General features: G+C 30.9%; 1 pseudogene; it reads left to right on the forward strand.

Moving 5' to 3' along the window:
• The first annotated feature begins 482 nt into the window (after nucleotides 1-482).
• Nucleotides 483-12,791, forward strand: LOC113365325 (annotated as a pseudogene).
• The last annotated feature ends 621 nt before the right edge of the window (nucleotides 12,792-13,412 follow it).

The following is a 13,412-nucleotide window of genomic DNA, read 5'->3' on the forward strand; positions in this document are numbered from 1 at the left end:
TACCAATTTTCATAATTAAATAATATTCACGTAAAAACTCATATTAAACATAATCGAACATCATCTGTCAAAAACCTTTGACATTTCAAGTATTAGCCACCGTCCATTGTTTTATTTACATTACGCTTCAACAAATTTTCAAGTTAAAAAAATATAAAGTTTTCTACGCGATTTTGAAATAATATCTCACCTTTCCGACCATCTCTGGATCGGGACGAATTTTCAAGAGTAAGACTGGCCAAATCGGTTTAGCCGTTTTCGAGTTTTTACTTGGACATTTGAAAAGAGCTCCATTTTTATATATAAGATTATAAGTTAAGAGAGTCAAATTAATCCGAGAACAAAGTTATGAATTTTACAGTATATTCTCATTCTGATATGCGTCTTGATTTTTATTCACAACAAATTAACATCATCATCAGACTCATAATAACCGTTCATATCAAATGCATTTCCCTAAATCATTTATATCCCGGTTGCAGGCTGCGGCGAGCGCAACGACGCGTCGCGTATCGTGGGCGGCCAGGCGGCCGGCGTGAACGAGTTCCCCTGGATGGCCCGGCTGAGCTACTTCAACCGCTTCTATTGCGGCGGCATGCTCATCAACGACCGATACGTCCTCACTGCCGCACATTGCGTCAAAGGGTAAGAGACGTAGTAGATGAAATGTTCATCTGACCGTAAAGTTAGACAACTTCCTGCTTTCTAAAATTTCCCTAAACTTACCCAAAATATAATCAAAGATCACAGTGAAACCAGGGTGGATCAGATGCATAAAATTAATACGTGTTGTACTTTTAACTTCCCGTAGGGGATAGTAATCTCAAAAAATCGAAAATGAAAATTTTTATATATCTTTACGTTTCGAAGGTTTCTAAACATTTTGGCATACATTAGAAAAAATGGATGTGTGTGCGTGCGCGTATGTGTGCGTGTATGTGTGTGTGTGCGTGTATGTGTGTGTGTGCGAATACAAACTTTCGTCGACAATTTCGGGAACACCAATCAACCGATTTGAATAATTCAAAAAGCATTAGTTTCATGTTGATAAGAAGACGTTGCTCATTAGTTTTTGGCGAAGGCAGGTCTAGCCGTTTCGATAATACGAGGAAAAAGTGCCAAAACGGTAACTCAGTTTTGAAGAGAACGAAGCGTCCGATTTTAATAATTTAAAAAACACTGTACTTGTATTGAAAATATGAAGAACTGATTAAATTTTTAGGCAGGTCTAGTGGTTATGGACTCTTAATGAAAATAAGGTAAAAAAAATGTCATTTTAATAATGTGTATACAGTTTGTGTAAATTTTTTTGGGTTCCGTACCAAGATTTTTAATTACGGCACGATGCCATGCACCCCACTGCAATTTGAAAGTGAAAATTTTAGTATAAAACATATCTTGTTTCCATAATTTACTTCGACTGATGATGCATTAGTTAACAATATAATAAAAAATAAAATTATTAAATATTAAGCTTCTAAAAATGCATATTTGTCTCTTATAGTAATCAATGTAACGTTGAGAAGTTTTTTCTTCCATGATTTTATTTACAATTACTTATTGGTGAGACTGAGTACGATTGTGCCACGTTTTTTGATCAGCAATAATTTTGTTAATTTACCAGTTAGCTGTGAAAAAATGAAATAGTAATTTGGAAATACTAAGATACTGTACTTAAATACAAACAATTAATTAGTCATAAAATCAACCATACAAAAAAAGGCGAGTGTCGCAACCGTCCACACCACCATGACGGCGTGACTAAACTTTCACTAAACTACATATAATCAAAGACCACAGTAAAGGCAGGGTTGATTAGATGCATAAGATTAATGCGATTTTTCGAAAATTCTTTGTGAAATTTTGATATAAACATATCTTGTTTCCATAATTTACTTCGACTGATTAGATGCATCAACAAGTTCACGAATTTCTTAGAATGCATTTTTGTCTCTTATAGTAATCAATGTAGAAGGTTTCTCTTCCGTGATTTTAATTTACAATAACTTTCGGGTGAGACTGGGCACAATTGTGCCACATTTTTTGATCAGCAATAATTTTGTTAATTTACCAGCAAAATAAATTAAATGGTAATTTACTGAAAATACTGTCCTTAAATTCGATTGATGAGTCATAAAATCAAATCATTCAAGAAAAGGGCGAGTATCACAACCATCCACACTCCCAGGACGGTTGTGACAGGCATAATAATAAGTTAAAAAAACAATAGCTATAAACACCAAAATGGTTTATAACGACCTCAGAAATATGTAACACACACAGCATCATCATTTAAACGAAGATTATGAATATAATATAACAATATGTATCACCAAAAGTAATTTTTTAAACAAGAAGTCTTTGTGAAATCATTTGTTTTCTTGTATTGAATTTCCCTTTCCCTTTCTCTTTCAAATTTTGTCTTAGTTATGCTAGATTTTTATTTATCTTTTTAAATTCAACTAAAAAAGGACAAGAAATACATGTCACAATAAATACATATCACATAAAACAAAACTAATTGCTGGTAATTAATTACTATTAATGTTCAACTTACAGCAAAATAATAAATGAAATGATCTATCTGTAAGCAAGTACCAGTTATTATTAAAAAAATCAAACAAAAAAATCTTACTTTTACTCTTTAAAAACAATGCGGTCATAGATCATGTATTGTAAGCGTTGACTCGATGCAATAATGAAAACTTGTTCGAACAAACATACCTCTTCTTTGAATCCTCTCACAAAATCACTGCCGTAACCTGGCACAACTGTACCCAGTCTGTTAATAAAGCTAATTATAGTGCGGCTCATAGGCATAACTTTAATTCATGTTGTCTTGCTCCGATTTTTTCATAAGGTATTTGAGAAATTTTAATTTCATTAATTGATGAACTTCTCAAAATGCATTTTTGTCTCTTATAGTATGTACTGTACAATATTTTCCTTACGTCATTTAATTAACAATTATTTTTATATCTCTAAAATTAATTATGATAATTTAATTGTTTCTGCAGTGCTTTTATAATCGTACTGCATCAGCGAATCGAATGAACGCACAATTAACTCAAAAAAATTTTTTTTCTTTTACAAAATTTGTTTCGTAATATTTACTTTTCACTGCGTTTTAAGTCATTATTAACTTCCCGTAGGGTAAGTTATTGTAATGGGCCGAAAATCGGAATTGAAAATTGTTACATTTCTCGACGTTTTGAAGGTTTCTGAACGTTTTGGCATACCTCAGAAAAAATGGATGTGTGTGTGTGTGTGTATGTATGTGTGGATACAAATTTCCAGTCACGTTTTAGGGCGCACGGATCAACCGATTTGAATGGTTCAAAAAACATCCGATTCCTATTGATAGGGAAAAGAGCTGATTAGTTTTTGGCAAAGGCAGGTCCAGCCGTTTCGGAGATACGGAGCAAAGAGTGCAGAAAATAGAAATCGTATTTTTGAGAGAACGGAGTATCCGATTTGAATGATCTAAAAAACATTCAATTAGTAATGATTGGGAGAAGTGTTTATTAGTTTTTGGCAAATGCAGGCCCAGCCATTTTGAAGATACGGAGCTAAATATGTAAAAAATGGCAGTTTTTGAGAGAACTAAGCGTCCGATTTAAATGATTCAAAGAACTTTCTGCTTGTCTTAACAAGATAATCGATCTTGGGAAAAAAAATTGTCCCTTTTTTTTTTAGTTTTTTTTTAGTTTTTTGTATATCAAAAATATTTGTTTTTAATTCTGACTATAGTTCTAATATACTTTACAAATAATTTCAACTCTGCAATTCAGTTTATATAATATTTATAAATATTAGACAATGTTACAATATTTATAATAATCTATTTGAACATTCAGTAATCCTCGAACATTTCGTTACGGTACGGGAAGTTCCTGCAATTTGCCTTAAGGCACGATGCCACCCACCCCACTAGTTTAATTAATATTTCATTTAACTAATTCAGATTTTAGGAGAACGTCAATACAGTAAAATGTTTTTGAATTATTAAAATCGGACGCTCCGTTCTCTTAAACTGAGTTACCATTTTCGGCACTTTTTTCCCCGTATCTTCGGAATGGTTAGACTTGCCTTCGCCAAAAACTAATCAGCACGTCTCCTTATCAGTACAAATCGAATGTTTTTTGAATTATTCAAATTACTTCATCCTCCGTGTTCCCGAAATCGTCGACAAAAATATGTATCCGCACACACAATACACACACACATACATCCATTTTTTCTAAGGTATGCCAAAATGTTCAGATGGTTTTGAAACGTAAAGATATATAAAAATTTTCATTTTCGATTTTTTCACGATTACTATAACTTGCCCTACGGGAAGTTGACAAGTTAAAAATTCCAAAAAATCTCAAAATATAAAAAAAAAAAATTAAAAATTGACTTTTTGCAAAAACTCTCAAAAATCAATTTTTTTCAAAGTTTCAAAAAATGTTTGAATCTTTTGAAAGAAAAAATTGGTACGGAAAGTTCCAGCAATTTGCCTTGAGGCACAATGCCATACGCCACTAGCTTGTTTTTTAATTTAATTTGCATAACACTTGCTTATAACAGTAGTGTAAACACATACACTATTTTCTTACCATGCCCATAAATTGTTTTTAGAAATCAGAAAGATTTTTGTCCAATCTACGGTTCGTCGCAAAATAAAATCGGCACACGCCAATATACACAATACCATGGCTCTTGTAAATTTTTATTATCAATATTAAGAAATGTTTTCTCAAAATATTACTTTGCTGATTGCTCGTTGTCGTATTATCGATTCATATCATGTGTGAAATATTTGAAATTCCTCCGTTGATTCACAATGGGCGCAAATACAAACGGAACATTGTTCGGAAATGTGACGTTCGTGAATATGAGATGGCATGCCCCCAAATTATGGCATTGTGCTTTTGTAGATTTGTGCCAAATGGTAATGGTGGCCCAGATTTCAGGAATAAATTCATCATTTGTAGAATAAAATATTTTTAACTATCAGGTAAAGATATATTATTATAAATATGACCGCAACACATAACTATTTTTAGCTCACACTTTAAGAAATAATGTTAAAGTTGAAAACATTTCGAGGCGAAATTCTGTATTATGTAGCTTCAACATTCTTTTTGAAGTAAATTTCATGTTTTGTTTGAATCAAATACAGCAGTGTTGAACATCATGCAAAAATTTACTACCTATCCACAAACGGCTCATTTGCTAAAAGGAACCTCAACAAGAAGCTTTCTATAAACTTGATATAAAATAAATTGTCCATAAAAATTCCATAGTCATTTGTTTATTGAAGCAATTCCTATTATATCATATTTGTATTAACTTTGCGAAATAGAGTTTTGTTTTCGACAGAAAATCTGATTTGTTAACTTTAAGTTTTGTCGACGTTTTAGGTAATTCTCAATCGTTTATAATCGTAATATTATATAAGTATGCCTAAACTTGGCCTTTCCTCGAAGTTTTCTCGAAAGTGGTTTAATCAATTTAAAAAAAATTAAAATCATTTGATAAAATTCGGTAAAACCTCGTATTTATTAGTTTTCACGATCAGAACATTTTTTCTTTATGGGCATATAGTGAACTTTTTTTGTCAATATGTTCCTTGGAAAATCTTGAAGATATTACAAAAACTTTTTGAAAGATATCAGTTGAAAGTTATACTGATTAGTTTCTGGTGAAAATTAGTCGGGAAGCTTTTTCTTAATTAATTGTTAATTTTTTTGACGAACTTAACGAAACTTCTCACGACTATAAGGTTCACGATCCAAACGAACATCCTAAAATATAATAAGCAACAAAAAGTTATTAGAAAATTATAAATAAATTATAAAAATATTAAAATTTGGAACAACGGTTCAATTTCTTAGAAAATGCACCGCGTATGTATATATGTGTAATACACCAATGTGTATCATGCTAGTCGAATTAAGGAAAAATGCTACTTACACCTAATTTAGGTGTAATTTAGCAAGTTCTGTCGATTAACTAGATTGTTTGTATAATTTGGATTAATTAGTGATGCATAGCATCCTGCCTTGAGGCAAATTGCTGAAACTTCCCGTACCAAAAATTAATTTTTTTGAAAAAGATTCAATTTTCTTATAGAACTTTGTAAAAAATGGATCTTAGAAATTTTGAAACTTTTTGAAAAAGATTGACCGTTTTGAAAAATTTGATTTTGTTCATACTTTGAAATAATTTGGAAATGTTGTTTTTTTTCAAAGCAATCGCGATACGTTAGCTGCGTAGAAATGAAATATCGAAACGCGAAAGCGCTGCGTCGCAGTCTAATAGATAAACATTGGTACGGAATCCATAAAAATGTAAACAAAATTCATTCTTATTATTAAAATCTCTATAAAATGTCTGATAATTAGATGTGCATATCACTTTTATCCGACAAATGGCATTTTTTAAAACTTTTTTCATTGGATCTCAGAAAACGCTAGACCTGCCTTTCCAAAAATTTCATCATTTCTTCATTTTGTCAATAAAAAAAATGTTTTTTGAATCCTTCAAATCGGACGCTCCGTTCTCTCAAAAATTGAATTACTATTTTTGGCATTTTTTGCCCAGTATCTTCAGAACAGCCTTAGCCAAAAACTAATCAGCACGTTTCCTTATCAATAGAAATCGAGTGTCTTTTTTGATCATTCAAATCGGTTGATCCGTATTCTCAAAATCGTCGACAAAAATTGTATTCATTTTTCACATACATCCATTTTTGCTAAGGTATGCCAAAATGTTCAGAAACCTTTGAACCGTAAAGATATATAAAAATTTTCATTTTCGATTTTTTTGCGATTACAATAACTTGCCCTACGAGAAATTAATAAAATTATGTTACTTAATATGCATATAGTTCATTAATGCTATATCTATGCATTGAGATATATTATTTATGCCCTTACTTACACACCACAACTTTGTAAGCACTTTGTTCTTTTACTGTTATATGTTCATAGTTTTTTTTTAATAATAATGAATAATATGTTTTAAATATAACATGGAATTTGTGTTTATATACGTTTTGTATATCATATGTGTGATGTCTTGCTGAATCTTTTACAAAGATAATCATCTTAGTCAATTAACCAGCATATTCCTCTTATGTTTTACGAGTAAGATCCTCTCCACGTTTATGGATCGTAAAATAGACTGAAACCTGTATTTTTGTCAACAGGTTTATGTGGTTCATGATAAAAGTGACATTTGGAGAACACGATAGATGCAACGATACAAAGAGACCAGAAACGAGATTCGTGCTGAGAGCCATAGCCCAAGAATTCAGCTTTCTTAATTTCGACAATGATATTGCTCTGCTCCGACTAAACGACAGAGTTCCTATCACAGACTTCATCAGGCCGATTTGTCTTCCAACAAGTGCAGGTATATTTGAATAAATATATTATTTCGAGAATAAAAAAAAAGATTCTTTATAAATATATAGAACCTAAGTTTTTTGTTGCTTGTTTATGGACCATGAATGTGGCATTCTTAATGCATCAGCAACTGCCGATTTCGCTCTTCTGTCTTTTATTTCATTTCCTGTGGTGCCTAAGTTAAAAATGTGCCAAAATGTGCTCTAATGCATACGATTTTAATAGTTCCTCCTTCAGATAATTCAGATTAGATTTCATAATATATTACTTCTTATAAAATTGTGGAATTTGCAAAATTTGATAGCTTTTTTATGCAACTTTGACTGCCAGTATAAATAACTGTTTTCGAAAACTTGTCATTTATCGTCACCTCTAGAGCTCTCTTAATTGCGATCAATTTGACACCAAACGCTTAAAGAAAGTTTTGCATTTTTCATGCAATTGATTAAGAAAATATTTTTAATTCATGAAACTTCAAAACATGATGTACCATTTTTCGTATATTATCAGATACTGTTTCATTAGATTAATAAAATCAGGCTGGCGGTTTTTCAATCTTTGACTTTTTCAAAACCTCGAATAATTCTTTTCAAAAACAATTAATTACCACTTCATAAGACTGGTATAGTATAACATATCTAATTTTAACTATTATAATATTATCCATTATTGACACTGGATATTAATACCACAAATAGTCTATTTGTGTACCAGAATCTTATATGACATCCACTAAATCTTATACAGAGTCCCTGGATTAAACTATTTCCGAAGTCTCTACTAGGTAATCAATACATTTTGAACGAATCAAATGTATATATATATATATATATATATATATCTTCTAGATACATTTCTCAAGCCAATACCCTGGTCTATAAGATTAGATCACACCATTAATTGCACAAATCCAGGAGACCAGGATTGATCATTAGAACACGTTGTATTATATGAGCACGATGTAATTTTGAACAAATATATTTACAGACCTTCCAGACGTTCAAAAAGATTATCACATATATTGATCAATCGTAAAATTCTTGATATTTATGGGCGAGCATCTTTCGATATTTTTATTACATTTAATATGAAGAAATTAAAAACTGTTTGATAGAAAGATGTTAAGAAGAAGAATTCATAAAATACAATTTAATTATTCATTTAATTCTTTCCATCAGAAATGATGTATCTACTCAGGGCATGGTCAGTCAAAACATGTTGACTGAACAGCCTAAGAGCCTTGATCCGAAAAGCCAAGGTTATTATTTTATGACATGATATTTTATAATATTTAAAAAAAATATCAAAATAAATATTTCAAGTGTACTAATAAGTAAGTCTAAAATATCTAAGTAGGTAAAAATCAATTTAATCTTTTTCATTTTTAAGCAATTATACTATCATCACTGTAAAATTTCTACGTATCGCTAGGCGTAGTTTTTTAGATTAATTATTTCTACTTTGTCCATTAAACCATCGTCTTCGAAGTCTTACGTAGTTAGATCATTAAGCAAATAAAAAAATCTCCATCAATTAAATAATATGTTTATCTATTAGATAATTTGTACGTTGGAACGAGGGCTACGGCGACGGGCTGGGGTACCTTGAAAGAAGATGGCAAACCGTCGTGCATTTTGCAAGAAGTCGAGGTATAAAAAAATTGAATTTTTTTATATATTATATTGCATGTAGATCTATATATGTATACCATATATATACATATAAGTTTTTGTGTAAATAACACAAATTCCTGTTCACCGAAAATAATAGTTCAAAATAAATTTTGGATTTCAGAAATCTGATTAGGATTTTCTAAAAAATGTGGATGTTAAAAGTGTTCCCTATTTCTGCCAAACTAAAGTATATAATATTGTTAAAAAATATGAAGTCAATCTATTAGAAAGTCTACATCCACAATTTTTTTTTGTTATAATTTATTTTTGATAAGCAAGACTTCAATGTCTTATTTAACATCCAAAAATGAAAATATTAATAAAACCTATTATAGGTACCTGTGATAAGTAACGATGAGTGCAGATTAACCAATTATTCGGCAAAAATGATAACGGACAACATGTTGTGCGCCGGATATCCAGGAGTTGGCCTGAAAGATTCATGTCAGGTTAGTACAATAAATAAAAATTTCAATGGGTAAAAGGTAAAAATTAAAATACTAAAGACTAGACCAAGATCATAACTTAATGACAAGCGTTGGGTTTTACAACTACAAGAGAAACTGAGTAAGAATATTTTTGTATTAAAACTTTGGAAAAGTTTAGCTAAATATGGATTAGCAAAATACAACTAAACTGTTAGACATATTTATGTAAGTATAAGCTAAAATGTTAAATGGATTTATTCAGCTAAATTAACACCGAATCATTTACGAATACTTTTACGAAATACTAACATCGTATCTCGCTACAAAAACTTTTGCCAAAATTACTCTTGTTACATAAATTATATACTCGTTTTGTCCAAAAAGCAAAAACATAGTCGTTGCCAATTTTGTAATATTGTGATCAAAAATAATTTCACTTGTTAAATAATCGATATAAACTAAAAATAAGCGGCATTTTATCTGAACAAAAGTTGCTTGAAATTCAATGTGTAGACAATCGACTTATGTATAAGTGGTAGCAACTCAATTAGCAAACAAAGATTTCGCTTTTCATTAAACTAAATCAATGCGATTTTATATTGATTTTTACACCCTATATATTTCAATCACGCGGACCATTATTCCAAACTTTCACGAACTTTTACAATCAAACCACTTTTCGTAGGCTATATTTTAGGATGTATGTTTACCACCATTCGTACTAAACTCTTTTATTTCGTGTATCCCTTACGCTTTACCATGAGTACCCATATTTAAATTTTAAGTAAATATACATGCTAGGTTTAAACATTTACTTGAATAAAATTGAATTTTGAATGACAAAATAAAGTAAGCAATAAGTTTAGTGACAACTTTAATCGATTGCGTATCTCCCGACCGAATCTTTTAATTTATTAGGAGATCGGTAATAATGCGAAACATCCTTTTCTATTTAGTACCGTTCTACAATTATTAACCGTCTTTTAAACGTTTGTCTTTATTAACTGTAACGGGGCAAATAATACTACCATTTTTGTAAAAAATATATTATGTTTCTAATTTTAGTTCCATCTATGACACTATACTATCGAAAGCATATAAGTCAATAGATATTAACAGATGCTGAAATTTGCTACAGTGGACTCCCTTTTTCGTTGTGTGGGTCCAAATGGATCACTTTGAGAATAACTGAATTAGACCATGATCTATACCATTATGCAAAGAGTAATTAAAATCGTCAAATGAATTCAAAAAATGATGGTGAAGAAAAGTTCGGGTCATCTTCGCCAAAAAACAATTAGCACTATTTCTGAATAATATTTTTCAAATAACCCTTGGATTTTCAAAATCGATTCAGGATTTTTGGATAAAACGTTGATGAAATATTTAGCAATTATTTGCTAATTCACGAAGTGGCCAAGACGATCATCGTGCCTAACTGTCTTTAGTTGTTTTTTATCAAATACCACTTTAATTTTCTGCAATCGGTGAAGCAGTCATACACATACATACTTATATCAATTTTGGTATCAATTGATTCAGAATGTGGACAGTCAATAAAACTTAATTAGTACATCAGATTTTCCAGCTTCTCATTCGGAAAGTTGAAATTAATTATGTTCTCTAAAGACTGTCTTACGCACGTGTCTCCGATTAAACCTTATAAATGCTGCGCTGTGTCTTTTTCTGTAATGAAAAAATTTATTAATTGTGAGAGATACGTATAATTAGTGATGTTAGCCACTATAGGTATAATTAATATATAAACCACTATATACGATCAGAATATAAACAACGCAGTTTGTTAATGAGTCATACGCTACAAGATTGTATGTTCAAAATATCCTTGGCCAAGTCTCAACTCAAATAACGAAGCTCGTAAAACATTGTTTAAGTCATTTAAGTTTGCGAATGATGCAATAACAGTCAGTATGAGTTCAAACCAGTTGAGTTCAATACTTCAATCACACTCAGTTATACAGTTATATGTAGAGGAAAGTCCCGAAACGCCGGACGGCACCAAAGACCGAACACTCTATTTAACACGTATTATTTAAGCGAGTATAAATCTTTTCATTTCAAAATACAAGTAAAAGTAGCGCGAGAGGCACACAGGTGCAGGATCACGCGCCAAGACTCAACTGTGACGCACACGGCCACCGCGGTAGCAACCCTTGCTGTTTTAGGCGCAAAATCACGGAGTCACCTAAATATCAATGGAAGTATTCTAGCATATTTATGCATTTACATTTGAGTGATATGCGAAGATAAAAGTTGTACTTGACTATCATCCGTAAAATGGTACAATATCATTAGATCTTTTAACCAATTTTAGTAGGTGCCATTAAATGAACGAAAATGTCTGTCCTTAGCATAGCACCGGACACTAAGCCGTCCCTCAGTGTCGGACAGTAAACATATTGATATTTCTTGTGAGAATTCACGTATTTATTCCAATTATTTAATTTTATTCTGTATGAGTGCTAACAGTCACTACATACCCACATTTTTTGTATTTCCTAGTCAAAGAATGAAAAGCTTATGAATGCATTAGCTGAGAGAATCGGTGCGGCGCAGCCAAAAGGTTGGATGAATAGTGACTTTTTTTTTGCAATATATAAGAATATTTGTCTAGAACACATGTGCAGACATTCCAGAGCGTGGAGATGGCTACATATGTGATCAATGCAGGTTATTTTGAAATGTCCGGTACTAGGTGCCATTGTTTAAATCATATTTTTGATAGCAAAGTTTAATTGATAGTATTAATTATTTTTTAGCACAGATTGCGGTTTTGATAATTTAGTTTGATTTCTAACTTTGTTATCTAACATAAATCTTAATTTAATAAACATTTCGTAAAATATTTTTTTATTTATTTATAAATAACTTTAAGTGTCCGCCACTTGGGAACTTCCCCCTAAAGAATACCAGAAGTAAAAAAAATAAAATAAATATATAAAAAACTTTGTCTGTTTATTTGAATATTTTCCACATTGGTGACTGGATTTTAATTGTTAGCAGCATAAAGGACCCAAACTTATAATATTGTGCGCCATATAATGAATACAAAACGTATATGTAATATATATATCCTTTCAATAATATTTTCAGGGCGACAGTGGTGGCCCCCTGTCTGCTCAACGAGAAGATAAGAAATACGAATTGATTGGAGTGTGTCATGGGGCAATGGTTGTGCTCGTCCTGGTTATCCAGGTGTGTACACGAGAGTCACACGATACTTGCAATGGATACGAGAAAACTCCAAAGATGGTTGTTTCTGCGAGGATTGATCTCATCTATCACTTAATGGTATATTAACTTTTTAGGGTAAGTTTAATAATGTGGTAGAAGACAATACGTTTAGGTTTATAATATAATAATAATAATAATAATAATTAATATATATATATATATATTATATACATATTAAATTAATACTGATTTAAAGACATGGCTATTAATTAGTGAAATATTTTTTTCAGATAATTCATTATAATAGAAACTCTATGTGATCTGCACATTTTTGTTGAAGACAACGTAAGCTTTATATTAATCCATTATTATTTATTATGTTCTTAATATCATTAGAATGGATGTATGTACTGATAAAGCACATAATTAAACTTGATATCATTCTACCACAGCAAAGAATTGATTCCATACTTAAGTAAAAGTACTTGCAAGTTTGTACTTCTGATATAGAAAATGTTTGTGTTTTCTGTAATATAGCTAATATATTATAAGCTTTCTAGTGATGTAATTAGATATCTAAAACAAAAATTGTTAACACTATTCTCAATGTTTGAACTTTTAAATAACGGATTATTTAGTATAAGCCTCTGATAAATGACATTATTTGTATTCAACAAATTAATCTGAGAAAAAACTATGTCGCAAGTCAGAAAATGACA

The sequence above is a fragment of the Ctenocephalides felis genome, unplaced genomic scaffold, assembly GCF_003426905.1.
Source record: "Ctenocephalides felis isolate EL2017-DRISC unplaced genomic scaffold, ASM342690v1 CF-g0.4_SCAFFOLD_00890, whole genome shotgun sequence".
In the NCBI taxonomy this organism is placed as follows: domain Eukaryota; kingdom Metazoa; phylum Arthropoda; class Insecta; order Siphonaptera; family Pulicidae; genus Ctenocephalides; species Ctenocephalides felis.